This window comes from Neoarius graeffei, chromosome 19 (genome assembly GCF_027579695.1).
Source record: "Neoarius graeffei isolate fNeoGra1 chromosome 19, fNeoGra1.pri, whole genome shotgun sequence".
NCBI lineage: Eukaryota > Metazoa > Chordata > Actinopteri > Siluriformes > Ariidae > Neoarius > Neoarius graeffei.
The window spans coordinates 12,382,606-12,401,373 of record NC_083587.1 but is presented as its reverse complement, the minus strand read 5'-3'; the positions used below and the strand labels follow the sequence as shown (position 1 = coordinate 12,401,373).

The window sequence follows — 18,768 nt, the reverse complement described above, 5'->3', positions numbered from 1 at the left end:
CGCCCATCCTAAGCGTGACGCAACACGAGGGCCTGTTCCGAGCTTAATCTGGCCAGGCAGGCTATCGACAGCATTTCCAAGCTCCCGAAAAATCGGGAACCACTCAACTTTGAGCATCTCCAACGGCCCTGGGTAGAGGCGTGTTCAAGGCAGTGACGTAGTAGAACTGCGACCGGAAGCCATAGATTGTTTACAGAATCTATGCCGGAAGCGCTTCATTCACATCACAAACATGGAGCAGCGGCAAGCCTTTAACACAGCGGTAGATGCTGTATTGAAAGCATTCAACGGGAAGTTCTCATTGAAAACGGAGCAAAGAGCAGCCCTGGAGGTATTTATCTTCTTCCTGTTACTCAAGCAATTTCCGTCGCGTCACATACGTCAGAGGAAAGAGTGATGTGATTGGTTTAAGCTTCGTCACAGCCTTTTCTGGCTTCGACCAGTAGCAAACTGAGGCATTTCAGGGAGGCGGGTCAACCACGGGCTCTGGGAAACGGTTTGGCTTAATAGCTTGGCCAGACCAAATGCTCGGAGAGCTTTGAAGTTGCGTTAGCCAGGCTAGCCCTCACCGGCCACGGGGCTCAAACCCGGACCTTCTTGCTGTGAGGTAACAGCGCTAACCACTACACCACCGTGCCGCCCTAATTACAAACATGCTTGGAATAAAAGAAATTGCCAAAAACATAAAAGAGTTTCATTAATCAATGACCAAATTACATATGTAATGCTTCCAGATGATAATATATATTATTTTAAAATAGTATATATTTTAAAATTGGTTTGAAATTATTTTCTGCACCTGAATTGAGGACTGTGTAAAGGACATTAGACAAAAAGCAAAGGGGAGTCCCATATACATTTTCGTACATTGGGGGAGTGCCTGTTAGAGAGCGCACTTGTCCTGGGCCATCAGCATAGTGGCCAGTTCCTTTCCTCGCCGCCTTTAGTGTTTCCACTAGGTCCCCATTCACTGCTGGGTGGACAGGGAGCGAGCCCGAGGCTCAAACCAGGGACCGTTCGCTTAGCGGTCAAGCGCTCTAACCACTTGGCCACCTGCGCTCCAGACATTAGACACTGGATGCTTATTAATTTCCTTCCGCTTAACTATGACAAAACTGAAGTAATTGTACTAGGACCACATGCAGCTAGAAGTAAGTTTTCTGATTCCACAGTAACTCTGGATGGCCTTTCTGTTTCTTCACATGTAGCAGTAAAAGACCTCGGAGTGATTATTGACCCCAGTCTTTCATTCAAAACTCACATTGAGAAAGAAGTGGACGGGGGTGTTTTTTTTTTTAAATAAGAGTAAGAGTACTTTGGCTTGTTGGTCTAGGGGTACAGTTCTTGCTTTGGGTGCGAGAGGTCCTGAGTTCAACTCCTGGACAAGCCCAGGTTTTACCTTAAATGGTCGATCTGGACTGGGGTATCAGGGATTTCACTTGGTTCTTCAAGTGCTCATCTAATGAAAGTTACATCAGAAGATGTAATGTGTGTGATGTGCTCAAATACACTGTAAAGTTGCCGGATAAATAAAAAGGTTGGTTTGAAAAATGATTCTTTGCATCTGAAGTCTGTTCCAAAAATCACTAAAATCTCGTCCGCCATTATTAGTTCGCAGCGATTTACAGGTCGGCGGCGCTGCACACGTGACATCATTTGCGCCAGTCCGTTATTTTGTTTCCGCACGGACCTATCCTATTCTCTGCAGTGGCGTACGTTTTTGATACCGAGTCTTTTGAAAAAGACACGAAAGCTCTTCAAATTCGTCCTCAATCGTTCGCTTTTTGGATTCGGATGACATCGAACCTTTTGTGGGAGATATCATCTGAAAAACATGTGTCAGTTCAAAGGTGATCCCCCTGGTAACATTACTTCTTTGATCAGCTGCATCTCATGAGGCCCAAGGCAGCAAGCTAGCTACTGTGCTGTCAGCACAGTGCCAGCACCCTTTCAGGAATATTGAAACCCACTATGGTCTCAGTACCAGCACCTACCTGGACACAAGATTTAAAAACTTTGGGTTCCGGGACATGGCAACTGTTAACACAGTGAAAAAAAAAAACTTGTTGCTGAAATGCAGTCACTGAGCCAGTCCTCAGTCTATTCAGAATCAGATCCTCAACCTAGCACAAGCTCTGCCACCAGCACTGCCTCAGCAATGGCTCCTGCAACTACCTCACACTACCCTGCAGGAGCTTCTCCATGCCCAGCTGCAGCAAAAGGTGGGATATGGACAGAGTTTGACACTCAAATCCTGGAATCGCAGCAGCATCGCACAGCTGGCACTGATGTGACTATTGAAATGCACCGGTACACAGAAGAGAAGCCAATTCCACAGGATGGAGACCCACTTCTTTGGTGGAAAATGAATGAACCTACATTTTCCTCTCTGAGCAAGATTGCAAAAAAAACATCTGGGAGTAATTGCAACATCCATACCTGCAGAAAGGATTTTCTCTAAGGCGGGACAGTTAATAACTCAGAGAAGAAGTGCAATAAAAGGGAAGAATGTTACTGTTACTGAATAAAAACCTTTAAATCTGTTATCAACATGGGAACAGAGCCAAAAGGGCACCTCAAGGGATACTTCCTTGGAGGGCTTTGTGAGCAAAGAGCCAAAGGTTACGAGCCACTTGTAGTTTAAACCTGATTTGCACTACTGACTTTATTTTTCACACATATTTGTGTGCAATGGAAGAGTTTTTTTGTTGTTGTTGTGTTGTTTGTCTCATCTCATCTCATTATCTCTAGCCGCTTTATCCTTCTACAGGGTCGCAGGCAAGCTGGAGCCTAACCCAGCTGACTACGGGTGAAAGGCGGGGTACACCCTGGACAAGTCGCCAGGTCATCACAGGGCTGACACATAGACACAGATAACCATTCACACTCGCATTCACACCTACGGTCAATTTAGAGTCACCAGTTAACCTAACCTGCATGTCTTTGGACTGTGGGGGAAACCGGAGCACCCGGAGGAAACCCACGCAGACACGGGGAGAACATGCAAACTCCACACAGAAAGGCCCTCGCCGGCCCCGGGGCTCGAACCCAGGACCTTCTTGCTGTGAGGCGACAGCGCTAACCACTACACCACCGTGCCGCCCTGTGTTGTTTATATTGTCATATTTATATTTATTACGTAGTTGCTTTTATTTACTTATTTTGCACTACTGACTTTGTTACTTTATTACTGACTTTATTTTTCACAAATATTTGCGTGCAATGGAAGGTATTTTTTTGTGGTGTTGCTGACATTGTGATATTTTTGTTACATTGTTGCTTTTCTGTTATTTTGCACTTGTGACTTTTTTCTTGAACAATTTTGTGTAGCAGAAGGTGATAAGGGGCGGCACGGTGGTGTAGTGGTTCGTGCTGTCGCCTCACAGCAAGAAGGTCCGGGTTCGAGCCCCGTGGCCGGTGAGGGCCTTTCTGTGCAGAGTTTGCATGTTCTCCCCGTGTCTGCGTGGGTTTCCTCCGGGTGCTCCGGTTTCCCCCACAGTCCAAAGACATGCAGGTTAGGTTAACTGGTGACTCTAAATTGATCGTAGGTGTGAATGGTTGTCTGTGTCTATGTGTCAGCCCTGTGATGACCTGGCAACTTGTCCAGGGTGTACCCCGCCCTTTGCCTGTAGTCAGCTGGGATAGGCTCCAGCTTACCTGCAACCCTGTAGAACAGGTTAAAGCGGCTAGAGATAATGAGATGAGATGAGATGAGAAGGTGATAAGGGAATTATTTTATTATGAATATACTGTTGCATTGTTTCATATTGTTGTAGTTAGTTAATAAAAAAACATTTTTATTTGCCGAAAATCTTTGTCCTGCGTTTTATCAGACTCGTAATCAACCAAAAAAGGCAAAATCACAAAATTATTCAATGATCATAACATTTCAAGTAAAAGGTATCGGCATCAGCAATACTAGCCCTGTATTTACTTGGTATCACCTCCCCCTACTGGACACCGCTAGCCAAGCACTGCTCCTCGTCCGCTCGGCCAGACACATCATTGACCACACCCAGGTCTTGAGCTGACCACTGCTTGCGCCAAGCACAGGCCACAAGGCCCCTCAACAACCTGCTGCAACAAATGTCAGAAGTGGAATTCCAACCCACACCTCCAGAGGAGGTTGCAATTTGAACACAGCATCTTAGACCGCCCAGCCACCCTGACTTGCCACACCTAGCGCCAATCCGGCATAGAACATGCTCAGGTCTCATGTTGCTCTCACGCGCGGGGCATTCACTTGGCTAACTATTGCAATACTCGAGGCAGTGCTTTTACAAGTTTGCAGAAAAGACGGACTTTTCTGCAAACGTTTTACGGCAGTGCTTTGACTTGACCTGTCCGGGAGAGAAGCCCATTCTGGTTAAGACAGATACCTCTTTTGCCAGACAAAGCATGATTTATTTATTTATTTATTTATTTATTTATTTATTTTGAACTCGGCAATGAGTGACTGCTGAGCTGTGACCTCTGCTCTGCCCGTGCCAACTACAGAAGCAAGTATTTGCTTTCGACCAGCCAAGGTATGGACACATTTGCTGAACAAATCTTAAACAGTGACTCTACAGTTCTCTGTTTGTGGACAAATATACACCTGTCGCTTGTAGCCAATGAAAGGAAAACATGCAGGAGCCCGTGTTCTTCACCGCTTCATGGGTCGAACGTTGAAAAGAACAGTGCTTTTCTTTCAAAAATAAGGAAATTTCAAAGTGACCCCAAACTTTTGAACGGTAGTGTACTTCCGGTGTCCACCACCGGGTTCAGGGATTGCCCCCATGACAGGCACTGGAGACCTTGCGGCCACAACTCCAAACAGCCACATCTACAATGGAGGTAGAGAACATGGTCCACTCAGACTCAATGTCCCCCACCTCCCTCGGAAGCTGGGAGAAGCTCTCCCGGAGGTGGGAGTTAAAGCCCTCCCTGGCAGAGTGCTCGGCCAGACGGTCCCAGCAGACCCTCACCATACATTTGGGCCTGTCAGGTCTGTCCGGCTTCCTCCTCTGCCAGTGGATCCAACTCACCACCAGGTGGTGATCAGTTGACAGCTCAGCCCCTCTCTTCACCCAAGTGTCCAAGACATAAGGCCGGAGATCAGATGAAATGACAATGAAGTCGATCATCGACCTCCGACCTAAGGTGTCCTGGTGCCACGTGCACTTATGGACACCCCTATGCTCGAACATGGTGTTTGTTATGGACAAACCGTGACTAGCACAGAAGTCCAATAACAAAACACCACTCGGGTTCAGATCGGGGAGGACATTCCTCCCAATCACGCCCTTCCAGGTGTCACTGTCGTTGCCCACATGAGCGTTAAAGTCCCCCAGTAGAACAATGGAGTCCCCAGTCTGAGCACCTCTCAGTACTTCTCCCAGGGACTCCAAGAAGGCCGGATACTCTATACTGCTATTCGGCCCGTAGGCACAAACAACAGCAAGAGCCCTCTCCCCAACCTGAACGCGCAGAGGCAACCCTCTCATTCACTGGGGTAAACTCCAACACATGGTGGCTGAGCTGGGCAGCTATAAGCAAGCCCACACCAGCCCGCTGCCGCTTGCTTTGGGCGACTCCAGAGAAGTGGAGAGTCCAGCCCCTTTCATTGAGCTGGGTTCTGGAGCCCAAGCTGTGCGTGGAGGTGAGCCCAACTATCTCTAGCCGGTACCTCTCAACCTCCCGCACAAGCTCAGGCTCTTTCCCCCCCAGCGAAGTGACATTCCATGTTCCAAAAGCTAGCCACTGTGTTCGGGGATCAGGTCGTTGAGGCCCCTGCCTTCGACTGCCGCCCAATCCACAATGCACCGGCCCCCTACGGCTACCTCTGTGGGTGATGAACCCACTGGAGGTCGGGCCCACGTCACCACTTCCGGCTGAGCCCTGCCAGGCCCCGTGGGCAAAGGCCCGGCCACCAGGCTCTTGCATATGAGCCCCAACCCCAGGCCTGGCTCCAGGGTGGGGCCCCGGCTGCGCCATACTGGGCGACATCACGGTCCTTGATTTTTTTCATTTCCATAAGGGGGTTTGGTGAACTGCTCTTGGTCTGGCCTGTCACTTAGGACCTGTCTGCCTTGAGAAACCCTAACAGGGGTGTAATGCCCCCGACAATATAGCTCCTAGGATCATTCAAGCACACAAACCCCTCCACAACAATAAGGTGGCAGTTCTAGGAGGGGAATTATTTAAGACATTAAAATCCAATACCTCCAGACCGCCTTGTTCTCTATTACCTCTAATAACATCTTTTTTAAGATAATGAGTTTTTTTTCCTCCATATAAAATATAACATTTTGTCTAACTCCTTGATGATATTTGATGGTATACTGAGTGACAATGAAACATAAACTGATCTAGAGATACCTTCTGTTTTAGATAAAAGGACCCTTCCAAATAAAGAGGTCTCTCATTAACCAGAAGTTCAATTTTGCTTTTGTTTTTTTCAATAATAGGTAAGTAGCGGAGTTTGAATGCCGGTGAGTAAAGTGAATATGGAACTGTCATCACAAAGTTTTACCCAATAAATGAGTGTTTTTCACAGCCCGTGTGTACATTTGCATTTCTTGATATTAGACAAAGTGAACACAGATGAGAGATGTAAATGACAATAAGCATTTTGAACGAGACATGACAAACATTTGGTATCCAAAAATGCCGCTCGGCCTTTCCCCGCTCTCCCCACAGCACAGTTAAATGCATGAGAAAGTGATTATCGATAGCAATGTGTCCAAACTCCTTACGTGTAGCCATCCTACTACATGTCTACTGGACCCTATCCCAACCAACCCCCTGCTATCCATAGCTCCCATTGTTATAGCAGCAATCACACATGATTAATGCTTCACTGACATCAGGAATATTTCCTGCTGCATTTAAACAGGCTCAGGTAACACCATTACTCAAAAAACCTTCTCTTGCTCCCATTCAAGTGGAGAACTATCGGCCGGTCTCTCTCCTCTCATTCCTTTCTAAGACCATTGAAAGGGCAGTTTTCAAACAGGTCACAGAATTCCTCTTCCAAAACAACCTCCTTGACTCCAACCAATCTGGTTTTAAAAGTGGCCACACCACTGAAACATCTTTGTTGTCTGTGACTGAAGCCCTAAAAGAAGCTAGGGCAGCTATGAAGTCCTCGGTACTCATCCTGCTTGACCTATCAGCAGCATTCGACACAGTCAATCACAGAATCCTATTAAATATACTCTCAAATATGGGCATCACAGGTAAAGCACACTCCTGGATTGAATCCTATCTCACAGAGAGGTCATTCAAAGTGTCCTGGTTAGGGCACAGATCTGAACCGCACCTCTTTGTCACAGGGGTGCCCCAAGGATCAGTGCTGGGCCCCCTCCTGTTTCCCATGTATACCACCTCATTGGGCCAAATCATCCACTCACATGGCTTCTCATATCACTGCTGTGCTGATGATACTCAGCTCTATCTTTCATTCCCACCTGATGACCATATGGTCTCAGTGCCAATCTCAGATTGTCTCTCTGATATATCTGCATGGATGAAAGACCATCACCTCCAGCTAAACCTCTCAAAAACTGAACTACTGGTCTTCCCTGCCAAGCCAACCATACATCATAACATCTGTATCAAGACTGACTCCTTAGCTCTTGCTCCTACTAAAGTAGCAAGGAACTTAAGGCCAATTTTTGCTGACAACCCAGTCCTTGCAGATAGCGTCGCAGACAGTGTCTGCGTAGCCCCCCCACCTTCGCAGACGCTCTGCGCGCACCTCCCAAAAATTGTGACCACCGCAGAAGCCTCGCAGACAGCGCTGCAGACAAGAGGGCTCTGATTGGTCTACTCTACATCCGCTGTACACGCACTTCCGCTTCCCTACTTTCCCGGTTTGTTTTGTTTTCACGACCGGCATTTTTAAAAACACGAGTGAAGATGGAGCAGCATGAAGAGCGGTTGATTGAGGAAGTGAGGAAGTACGTACATCTATACGACTCCAGTTCTAGTCATTATTAAAAAAAAAAGTTCTAGTCATTATAAGTAACCGGAGGATAAACACTCCACTAACCACACCCACCTAGACACTCCTAGCGACTTCGCGCCCCCTTGCGTTGTGCCGGTGAATAACATCGCACACGTCTATACTCCCCGCTCAACAATAAATTACAACTGTCTGCGAAAAGCTATCTGTGAAAGCCTTGTCGCAAGAGCATGCAGAGGCCTTTAGGTGTCATGATTGATGATCAGCTGACCTTCAAAGATCATGTTGCATCTGTAGCCCGGTCTTGCCAGGTTGCATTATTTAATATAAGGAAGATTAGACCAGAGGGTGGCACGGTGGTATAGTGGTTAGCGCTGTCACCTCACAGCAAGAAGGTCTGGGTTCGAGCCCCGTGGCCAGAGAGGGCCTTTCTGTGCGGAGTTTGCATGTTCTCCCCATGTCCACGTGGGTTTCCTCTGGGTGCTCCGGTTTCCCCCACAGTCCAAAGACATGCAGGTTAGGTTAACTGGTGACTCCAAATTGACCATAGGTGTGAATGGTTGTCTGTGTCTATGTGTCAGCCCTGTGATGACCTGGCGACTTGTCCAGGGTGTACCCTGCCTTTCGCCTGTAGTCAGCTGGGATAGGCTCCAGCTTGCCTGCAACCCTGTAGAACAGGATAAAGCGGCTAGAGATGATGAGATGAGATGAGAAGATTAGATCATATTTAACCCAACAGGCCACCCAACTGCTGGTACAAACAATGGTCATCTCCCGCCTTGACTACTGCAATGCCCTTCTAACAGGCCTCTCAGCCTTTGTTGTGAAGCCACTTCAGATGGTCCAGAATGCAGCAGCATGCCTGGTCTTCAATCAGCCGAAAAGGGCACGTGACCCCTCTGCTAATTGAATTACATTGGTTACCCCTGGCTGCACGCATTAAATTCAAATCACTAATGCTAGCCTACAAAGTGCTTACTGGGTCTACACCTACTTACTTGAGTGCTCTGATAAAGGCTAAGGTTACTCTTTCTCAACTCCGGATATCAAAAGAACGCCGTTTGGTAGTTCTAGCACCACGCACAAGACAATCCAGACTCTTTTCATGTGTCATCCCACGCTGGTGGAATGACCTACTGAGTGCTACCAGAGTTGGGGCGTCCCTGTCTGTCTTCAAGAAACTCTTGAAGACCCAGCTCTTCAGAGAACGTCTTGTCCTGCACTTAGACTTTACACCCCCCCTCCCCTCCACTGCACTCATCTTGCTCTTGATTCCACTTTTGCACTCACACTCTAAAGCTCCCTCTAGTGATATTCCTTTTAAGACTTCTCCTATGTAGCTTGATTGTTAATTCTCTTTTTGTAAGTCGCTTTGGATAAAAGCATCTGCTAAATGCATAAATGTAAATGTAAATCTGATGGCAAACAGTGATTAATGATGAGCATGGCTTATGACACCAGTTATAATGATCAATTCAAACAGTATGGACAAGGAAAGAAAACAGCAATACACTAGCAACAGGTCAGCTGATGGTAAAGTGGTGGCAAAAGGCTGCCTGCGCACTGCGCATGCTCTGTTAGCTTAGCTTTAATATCGCCTGCATGGTTTGGCTCCTGTTACAACTTGGCCAATGAGGGGAAACATTTCAACCAAAGATCTTGAAAACTTTATATATTTTGCTTACTTTTCGATGAAATTTGCCATTCTGTGTTCAAAATAAGAAACCTATGATTTTGGTGTAGAGCAGAGGAAAAACCTGGGTGGGGGAGGGGTGGTTTCTGTCCCGCTCAATCCACAGAAATGACGTCAGAGAGCAGATTATCTCGCGAGCACAGTGAGTTTCAAAGATGGACCCAGTGCCAAAGATGAAAATGACAAACTCCAGATGTGTCGTGTTCTGTGACAGACGGCTGACTGGCTGTATTGGAACTGTTAGAGAGCACCAACTGCAAGTCGTGCGGATTCGTCATTCTAAATGACATGCTTTGCAGGCTGCTTTAGAACATCCCCACACCAACACGAGCTCTATCAGCATTTACTCACCTGGACCAAAGGTCCATGGGCTGCTGAGGTCAGTGTAAAGAGGTAAGGTTGGTTTCCTGCAGCAGAACTTGAAAAATGTGACAAATAATATCTTGAAACTTGGTATATAGTTGGCATATAGGGTGGGGGATATAGATGACTCTGTCTTCTTGTCATTTTTAACTTGTAATTTTCTTAACCTCATGCTTTTTCCATGTACATCTCATGGAGTTCTTGTCCCGAGTTTCTTAGTGCTAAAAGTTGGAACTGTGTAACCAGGAACTTACAAATATTTGCAGCATGATAAGAATCCTTTAGAGTTTTAATTGAAGTATTTTGTTTAAGATGTCAAAGGCTCACTGATAGATACTTGAGTGCAACATGTTTTGAAGAAACTTTATAGTCAGGGAGCATATGTAACCTACTTTGCAAAATTTGCCAAGTCTGGTTTCTCAGTATTAACCCTTTATTTACATCCCAAACAAATTATTTTTACTTGTTGTAATGTCAGCAATCACCATTTTCACCAAAAAAAGGAAATGCTAAATATCGCATGAAAAAACGTAAAAAAAACCCAACCATATATCCATATCACTTAAGTCCATTATAACATCTGTATTTTTTAATTACCCATTTACTAACTTTATATGAATAGAAATCATATATTTACATGATATTATCAAGTTCAGTTTAAAATGAGACATTTAAGTACATAGAGAACATAAAAAAGCCAGAAATATTTTACACTATTGCTACAGAACTTGAGAATATTTATAGCTTATATACATTCCAGAACTCAGCTCACAATCTCTCATTTTAGAAATTTCTGTGATACATTTATTACTAAGCTGCTCGCAGTTTTTATTTTTTTATGTCCAAACTACATCAAGAAGTAACACTTTGCCTAAGGATTCAAACACAAAACACGAAGATAAAAGCAGTTATTGGTAACACATGACCAGAACAGCTGCTTTTGACCTGAGTAAAAAGGTTGCGTGCCACAAATAACACCTATTATGGATATAATAATTGCATATTAATTATGTAATACTTTTATACCAATTTCCTATATGTGGTTTCAGGGCTCTTTTTATGCGCAAAGTTCCCCTGCATAATTAACTATGAAACAGCAGCCTACAAACATTACAACAAGCCCAGATTTATGAATTCATATCTGAACTTGTATATTATTACCAAAAACAAGACTTGGTAAATTTTGCAAAGTAGCCTCCAAATATAAACAAATACCACCTGACAATGATGGAGACTTGAGGGCAAAGTGCTTTGTAGAAATTACACACCAAAGACAACTTCAGATTCTCACTGATCTTCAAACTGTCTATATGAGGCCCTTCTGAAAGTGGTCTTCAGATGATGAGAAATCATGAGCAGCACTTTCTGGTGTCAGTGTTCTCAATATCCCTTCTTTTACCTAGATCATCATTCCACCTTCAAAGCATTCCTTGTAGGCCCCAGTGAGAATTGAACTCACAACCCCTGGTTTACTAGACCAGTGCTCTCACCACTGAGCTATGGAGCCTTAACACTTTCATAGCTGCTCAAGCTTGGGGCCACAGCAGAACCTTGAAGCCCCTGCACTGGGGTTATGACTGTGAAAGTGTTTTCAAAATTTCTACTTTCCTGATGTTGCATTTGGTGAACTTTTACTCATATATTACTTTTTTGAAGTTATTTTTATTGGGTCATGCAAAAACCTCTCGCACCCAACATCGCCTCACTTTTGATAAATACATGTATATTAAAGAAATAAATCATGATTATAAAATAAATTCATTGAAAAATGTGTAAAGTACTTTTATATAACAATAAATTGCTTAACAATTGTTGTAATAATAATTATAATTGTTAATTAAGTATTAATTAACAATTATAATTATTATTACAACAATTGTTAAGCAATTTATTGTTATATAAAAGTACTTTACACATCTTTCAATGAATTTATTTTATAATCATAATTACTTTTTGCCTCACAAAAAAAGGACACACATTTTAAATAATGCAGTGTGTCAATGGACTGTACATTCTGGCTACTTTCTCAATTATTTTTCAAATTTTTACATAAAAAATAGATTTAAGAGCAATGTTTGTTTCCGGAGCATGAGAGGTCAATAAAAATATACACTCACTTGCCAGTGTAATCGGAACTTGTTCTTGATTTGAAGATTCCTGTTCTTGGCTGCAGGAGTGGAACCCAGTGTGGTCTTCTGCTGTTGATTGCTGAGCTGCTTTTCTGTTCACCATGCTTATAAAGAGTTGCTGTGAGTTGCTATATCCTTGCTAAAAGCACTAAACAAGTTTTCAATAAGTTCATATACATCCCACTTTCTAAAGTCAAGATCCTGCAGTGTCTGAATTTTACAATGATATTTGTGTGTTAGTTTTTTGTAATCCACAGTGATTTTACACAGTGAGGTGTGTTTTAGTGAAATGAAGTCATTATTGAGAATTTCTGATATATATTAGCCTGGTGGATACACAGTACTACTAGGAACAGCTATTACACATAATATAATCTTATACCTTTTATATATTTACTTAAAAATGAGAAAATTGTCATGCTTGTGTGCAATCTACTTTCAGTGTTTCCTCTTTTATAATAAACTGTTTATTTGTGAATTATTCTTAAATGCTTCAATATGTCTCAAGGCTTGTAAAAATATTTCTGCGAACAATGGGAGAAAATCTTTCAGCAACATTGGTAACAGCCGAACATTGGCACCAGTTACCAGTTCTGTTCATACAAACTTTCCTTTCTGAGAGGATCCATAAGCAATACTCTTCTTTAACATAATGAGAGCAAGAAAACTGATTCCATCATTGTCTTGACTGTTGGATTATAAGTCATCCTTTTAATGTACTTCTTAAGTTTAATGACAGTTTTTCAATGCAAAAATAGTGTGTTTCACAAAAATGTTCAGTGATTCCTTGAAGACTTCTGCTAAAAGCGAGTTTGGATATTTGGGGTTTATATTCTTTTTTCAGGTTTTTTTTGACAATCTATGTTTTTTAATTATACCAACACAGAAGCTATACAGCACAACAAAAAAACAAAGACAATAGACAAAGACAACAGTGCACAAACAATGAACACAAGATGTGCAAAGAACCAAATGAATAGGTAGATTTTCAAAAGTGCAAATTAATCCTTAAGTGATTTATACAGTATCAGTGATTTGTATCAGTTTTTTTCTATTACCATTTTCTACACTGCAGAACAATACTGAAGACACCAAAACTTTGAAAAAACATATGGAGCACACATGGAACTATGTGACATACAAAAAAGTTTAAAAAATAAATTCCCACAGGAATGACAGACCGCATCAGAAACAAGGGGATACAAAAATTAGAACAACAGGGACAATGGAAAGAAAAGAGCAATGACAAAACCTACACAACAATTGCAATACAAAAGAACAGTAAAAGATAGTGCAAAAACCCCATCATCCCACCAGCCACCGGCGAAGCAGACAGGGGCCCAATACAGACACAGCAACCACCGATGGGCCACATCACCGCCCCCAGGACCCCAGACAGACCAAACACAGGGCAGCAAACGGGAGAGTAGAGCCAACACCAGTGCGCAGATTTGTGCTCGAACTGCACTGCAATGACCTCATGCCATCTCTCCTGCACATCTAACATTGTGTGTGTGAGAGAGAGAGAGACAAAGATTTTGATCTGTGTGCGTGTGTGCACTTCTAATGGAGATCATTACCCACTTGACACTGTGGATAACAGTTGAAATAATCAAGACTGCATTATTATATAATTATTATATAAGACTGGGGGGGGTAACAGTGAAACGAGCGAGCATGGAGAACAAATTTACCTCATTATTTAGCTTATTATTTGCTCATTCTTTAGTGTGAACATTTGTTCATTTAATTAAAAACATGCTTGGAATAAAACAAATTGCCAACAACATAAAAGAGTTTCATTAATCAATTACCACATTACATATGTCCCACTCGATGTGTTGCTACCTTGTCATGGTGGGGGGGCTTTTGTGCCTTCATGACCCTGAGGGCTATACCGGCGGGGGCTAGACCCCTGGCAGGTGCAACCAAGCTGGGCAGGGCTCAGGGTAGAGGACAGACGAAGAGCAGCACCTGGTCCTCCAGGTTGGGGGTTGGGCGTGGGGTTAACAACTCCACCCTGGAAAAAACAAATTGTTACAGAATCTCAAACAAGAAACTCAAAAGTCACTAAAGTTCTGGGAGAAGATGGACCCACGGCTGGAGAACGAATGATGCCTAGTAGTGAAAGCCTTATGGAAGCTACTAGGCGGACAACCATCATCTCTACCAGGACCACAACTAACATGGGAACATGGAACGTCAGAACCATGTTTGAAACTGGCAAAACAGCTCAAGTGGCGGCAGAGATGAGACGCTACAACCTAGATCTCCTGGGAATCTGCGAGTCTAGGTGGACAGGCTCTGGCCAGCACAAACTAGCCACAGGGGAGCTGCTGCTGTTCTCAGGTCACGAGGAAGCAAACGCACCCCACAGCCAGGGAGTGTCCCTGATGTTAATGAAGATGGTCCAAAGAGCTCTCATTGGATGGGAGGCACATGGCCCACGTATCATCATGGCCTACTTCTGCACAACCAACAGGAAAATCAACTTGGATGTCATCCAATGTTATGCCCCGACCAATGAGAGCGATGAGAACATCAAAGAGGATTTCTATAACAGGCTACAGACCATAATCCAGGCGCGGCCAAGAAGAAACATCATTGTCGCCTTGGGTAACTTCAATGCCAAGATCAGCAAAAACAACCAAGGGTTTGAAGGAATAATGGGAAAAGAAGGCTTGGGGGAAATGAATGAGAATGGGGAGAGATTTGCCAACTTGTGTGCCACTACAAACCTTGTCACTGGGAAGAGCTTCTTCCAACACAAGCGGACACACAAGACTACCTGGGTGTCACCAGACCTCAGGACCGAAAATCAGATTGACCATGTCTGCATTGGAAAAAGGTTTAGAAGATCACTGGAAGATGTACGGGTCAGAAGGGGAGCGGCCGTTGCATCAGACCGCCATCTACTGTGTGCCTGCATAAAACTCAAGCTGAAGCGAAACTGGACAGGACAATCCAGTCAGCGCCAGAGTACAACACCACCACCCTGAAGGAAACAGACAGGCTAGAACAATTTAAAACTACACTTTCAAAAAAGGCCCAGATCCTACAACAACAGACTGAGGAAAAAACTATGGATGAAAAGTGGCAAAGCATTAAAGAGGTAGTAACATCAACATGCCAAGAAGTGCTTGGTTACAAGAAGCAGGGACATAAAGAATGGATCTCAGCGGAGACGTTAAAAAATGTACAGGAGAGGAAAATGAAGAAAGCAGATATGAACAACAGCTGCACGTGTGCTAGGAAAGTTAAGGCCAAAGAAGAATATACAAAAGCAAACAGAAGGGTTTAAGAGCAGACAAGAAAAGATACATGGAAACCCTGGCATCCGAGGCAGAAGACGCAGCCCAAAAGGGCAACATGAGGGAGCTGTATGCTAACATCAAAAAGCTCTCAGGTAAATTTAACCAACCAGAGAGGCCAGTGAAGGACAGAGATGGGAAAAGTATTCCAGGGTTAAAACAACAAAAGCGGAGATGGGTAGAGCATTTTGAGGATCTCTTGAATAGGCCTTCTCCACCAAACCCAATAAATATCCAGCCAGCCAGCTGTGATCTCCCTATTGCTTGTGACGTTCCTTCAAAGGAAGAAATGTATAAGGCCGTCAAGCAACTGAGAAGCCAGAAGTCCGCTGGACCTGATGGTATTCCTGCAGAAGTTTTGAAGGCAGACGAAGTGACCATTGTGGACATGCTCCATCCCCTTTTCCAAAACATATGGGAGGAGGAGGATATTCCATTAGAATGGAAGGAGGGCCACCTGATCAAGCTCCCAAAGAAGGGGGACCTTAGCTCATGTTCCAACTACAGAGGGATAACATTGCTCTCAACCCCAGCTAAAATCTTCAACAGAGTCCTCCTAAACAGGATGAAAGACATGGTCGACCCACATCTCTGAGAACAACAAGCAGGATTCAGGAAGAACAGATCCTGCACAGACCAAATAACAACATTAAGGATTATCCTGGAGCAATCCTTGGAGTGGAACTCACCTCTATATGTAAATTTTATTGATTACGAGAAGGCATTTGACAGTGTAGATAGACAGACTATCTGGAGACTACTGAGGCACTATCAGGTGCCAGAAAAGATAACCAACATCATCAGGAACTCGTATGAGGGAATGTCCTGCAGAGTTGTTCATGGCCAACATCTCACAGAAGCCTTTCGTGTAAGGACAGGAGTTAGACAAGGATGCCTACTATCACCCTTTTGTTTCCTGTTGGCAATAGGCTGGGTAATGAAGACATCAACCGCCCAAAAGAGGAATGGCATCCAATGGACACCTTGGTCGCAACTGGAGGACCTTGACTTTGCTGACAACCTGGTACTTCTTTTTCACACCCATCAACAAATGCAGGAGAAAACCACAACCATAGCAACTTACTCAGCAAGTCTTGGCCTCATTATACACAAAGGGAAGAGCAAGATCCTTAAAGTAAACAAAACACAACCCCAATCAGGATTGAGGGAGAAGCAATAGAGGAAGTAGAGAGTTTCACCTATCTTGGAAGCGTAGTGGACAAAATGGGTGGGACCGATGCTGATGTAAAGGTACGGATTGGAAAGGCAAGGGCAGCTTTCCACCAGCTGAGGAATGTCTGGGGATCGTCGGAACTGCCATGCAACATCAAAATCAGGATGTTTAACTCCATGGTAAAGCCTATACTTCTGTATGGCGCAGAGACCTGGAGGACAACGGCCAACACCATGAATAAAATACAGGCCTTCATCAATACCTGCCTCAGGTGGATCCTAAGAGTATACTGGCCAAATACCATCAATAACCTGGAGTTGTGGCACCAAACAGGACAACAGCCTGTAGAAAAAGAGATAATCCAAAGAAGATGGAAGTGGGTTGGTCATACCCTTCGCAAACCTGCATCAAACACCACAAGACAGGCCCTATTCTGGAACCCACAAGGGAGAAGGAAGAGGGGCAGGCCAAGAAACAGCTGGCATCATGACCTAGATGAAGAGGTCTGGCTATACATGGGGACAACTGGAAAAGATCGCCCAGGATCGCGATGACTGGAGAGCACTTGTTTGTGGCCTATGCCCAAAATTGGGCAGTAGGCGTAAGTACATTACATATGTAATGCTTCCAGATGATACGATCTATTATTTTAAACACTTTATATTTCATTAGATTTTGGTTAAAAAGGAACACCATGTGACCTTACCGATTGGATTTAGCAACTACTAATGTTTATATTGGTGACATGACTGCTCAGATGGTGGCATGATCTTGCTGAAATAGCTCAGTAGGGAGAGCGTTAGACTGAAGCTCTAAAGGTCCCTGTTTCAATCTTGGGTTTTGGCACTGAAGTAATAATGCCACATTAAATCTAGTTCATGCTTTTGTTACCTCCAGGTTGGATTACTGTGATGCCTTACTGTCTGAATGATCTAACAGATGCATAAACAATCTCCAGCAAGAGTCCTTACTAGAACTAGAAGATATGACCACATCACCCCTATCTTATCCACACTGCATTGCTTCCCAATCAAATTTCGCACTGATTATACACTACTACTATTTAACAATAAAGCACCAAATGTGCTTTATCTCACGCCACAGTGCCTGAATGAGTTTCTGGTCCTTTATGACTCACCACAACGACTTAGCTCAAAAGGTGCTATCTGTTGGTACCGCAAATAGTTAAGGCTACAGCAGAGGCATAGCCTTCTTTTACAAATCCCCCCAGTTATGGAACAGCCGTACAAGTAGTGTTCGGGTCTCAGACACAGTCTCAGTGTTAAGTCTTGGCTGAAAATATATTTGTTTCGTCAAGCCTTTTTATTACATAAAGTAGCAGATCTGAAGGGTTCTTGGGCAGAGAGTGTGTTGATAAGTGTTTTGAGGAGTGTTTTGAAGTGCCCTTGAGCAAGGCACCTAACCCCCAACTGCTCCACAGGCTGCTCTGTGTATGTTGTACAACCCCGATTCCAAAAAAGTTGGGACAAAGTACAAATTGCAAATAAAAACAGAATGCAATGATGTGGAAGTTTCAAAATTCCATATTTTATTCAGAATAGAACATAGATGACATATCAAATGTTTAAATTGAGAAAATGTATCATTTAAAGAGAAAAATTAGGTGATTTTAAATTTCATGACAACAACACATCTCAAAAAAGTTGGGACAAGGCCATGTTTACCACTGTGAGACATCCCCTTTTCTCTTTACAACAGTCTGTAAACGTCTGGGGACTGAGGAGACAAGTTGCTCAAGTTTAGGGATAGGAATGTTAACCCATTCTTGTCTAAAGTAGGATTCTAGTTGCTCAACTGTCTTAGGTCTTTTTTGTCATATCTTCCATTTTATGATGAGCCAAATGTTTTCTATGGGTGAAAGATCTGGACTGCAGGCTGGCCAGTTCAGTACCCGGACCCTTCTTCTACGCAGCCATGATGCTGTAATTGATGCAGTATGTGGTTTAGCATTGTCATGTTGGAAAATGCAAGGTCTTCCCTGAAAGAGACGTCGTCTGGATGGGAGCACATGTTGCTCTAGAACCTGGATATACCTTTCAGCATTGATGGTGTCTTTCCAGATGTGTAAGCTGCCCATGCCACACGCACTAATGCAACCCCATACCATCAGAGATGCAGGCTTCTGAACT

General features: G+C 43.9%; 1 non-coding gene across 1 annotated transcript; it reads right to left on the bottom strand.

The window, feature by feature from the left end:
- Nucleotides 1–11,438: 11,438 nt before the first annotated feature.
- On the bottom strand, nucleotides 11,439–11,511 carry trnat-agu (transfer RNA threonine (anticodon AGU)). Its single transcript has one exon. It is a non-coding gene; the product is annotated as a tRNA-Thr (tRNA).
- Nucleotides 11,512–18,768: the final 7,257 nt, after the last annotated feature.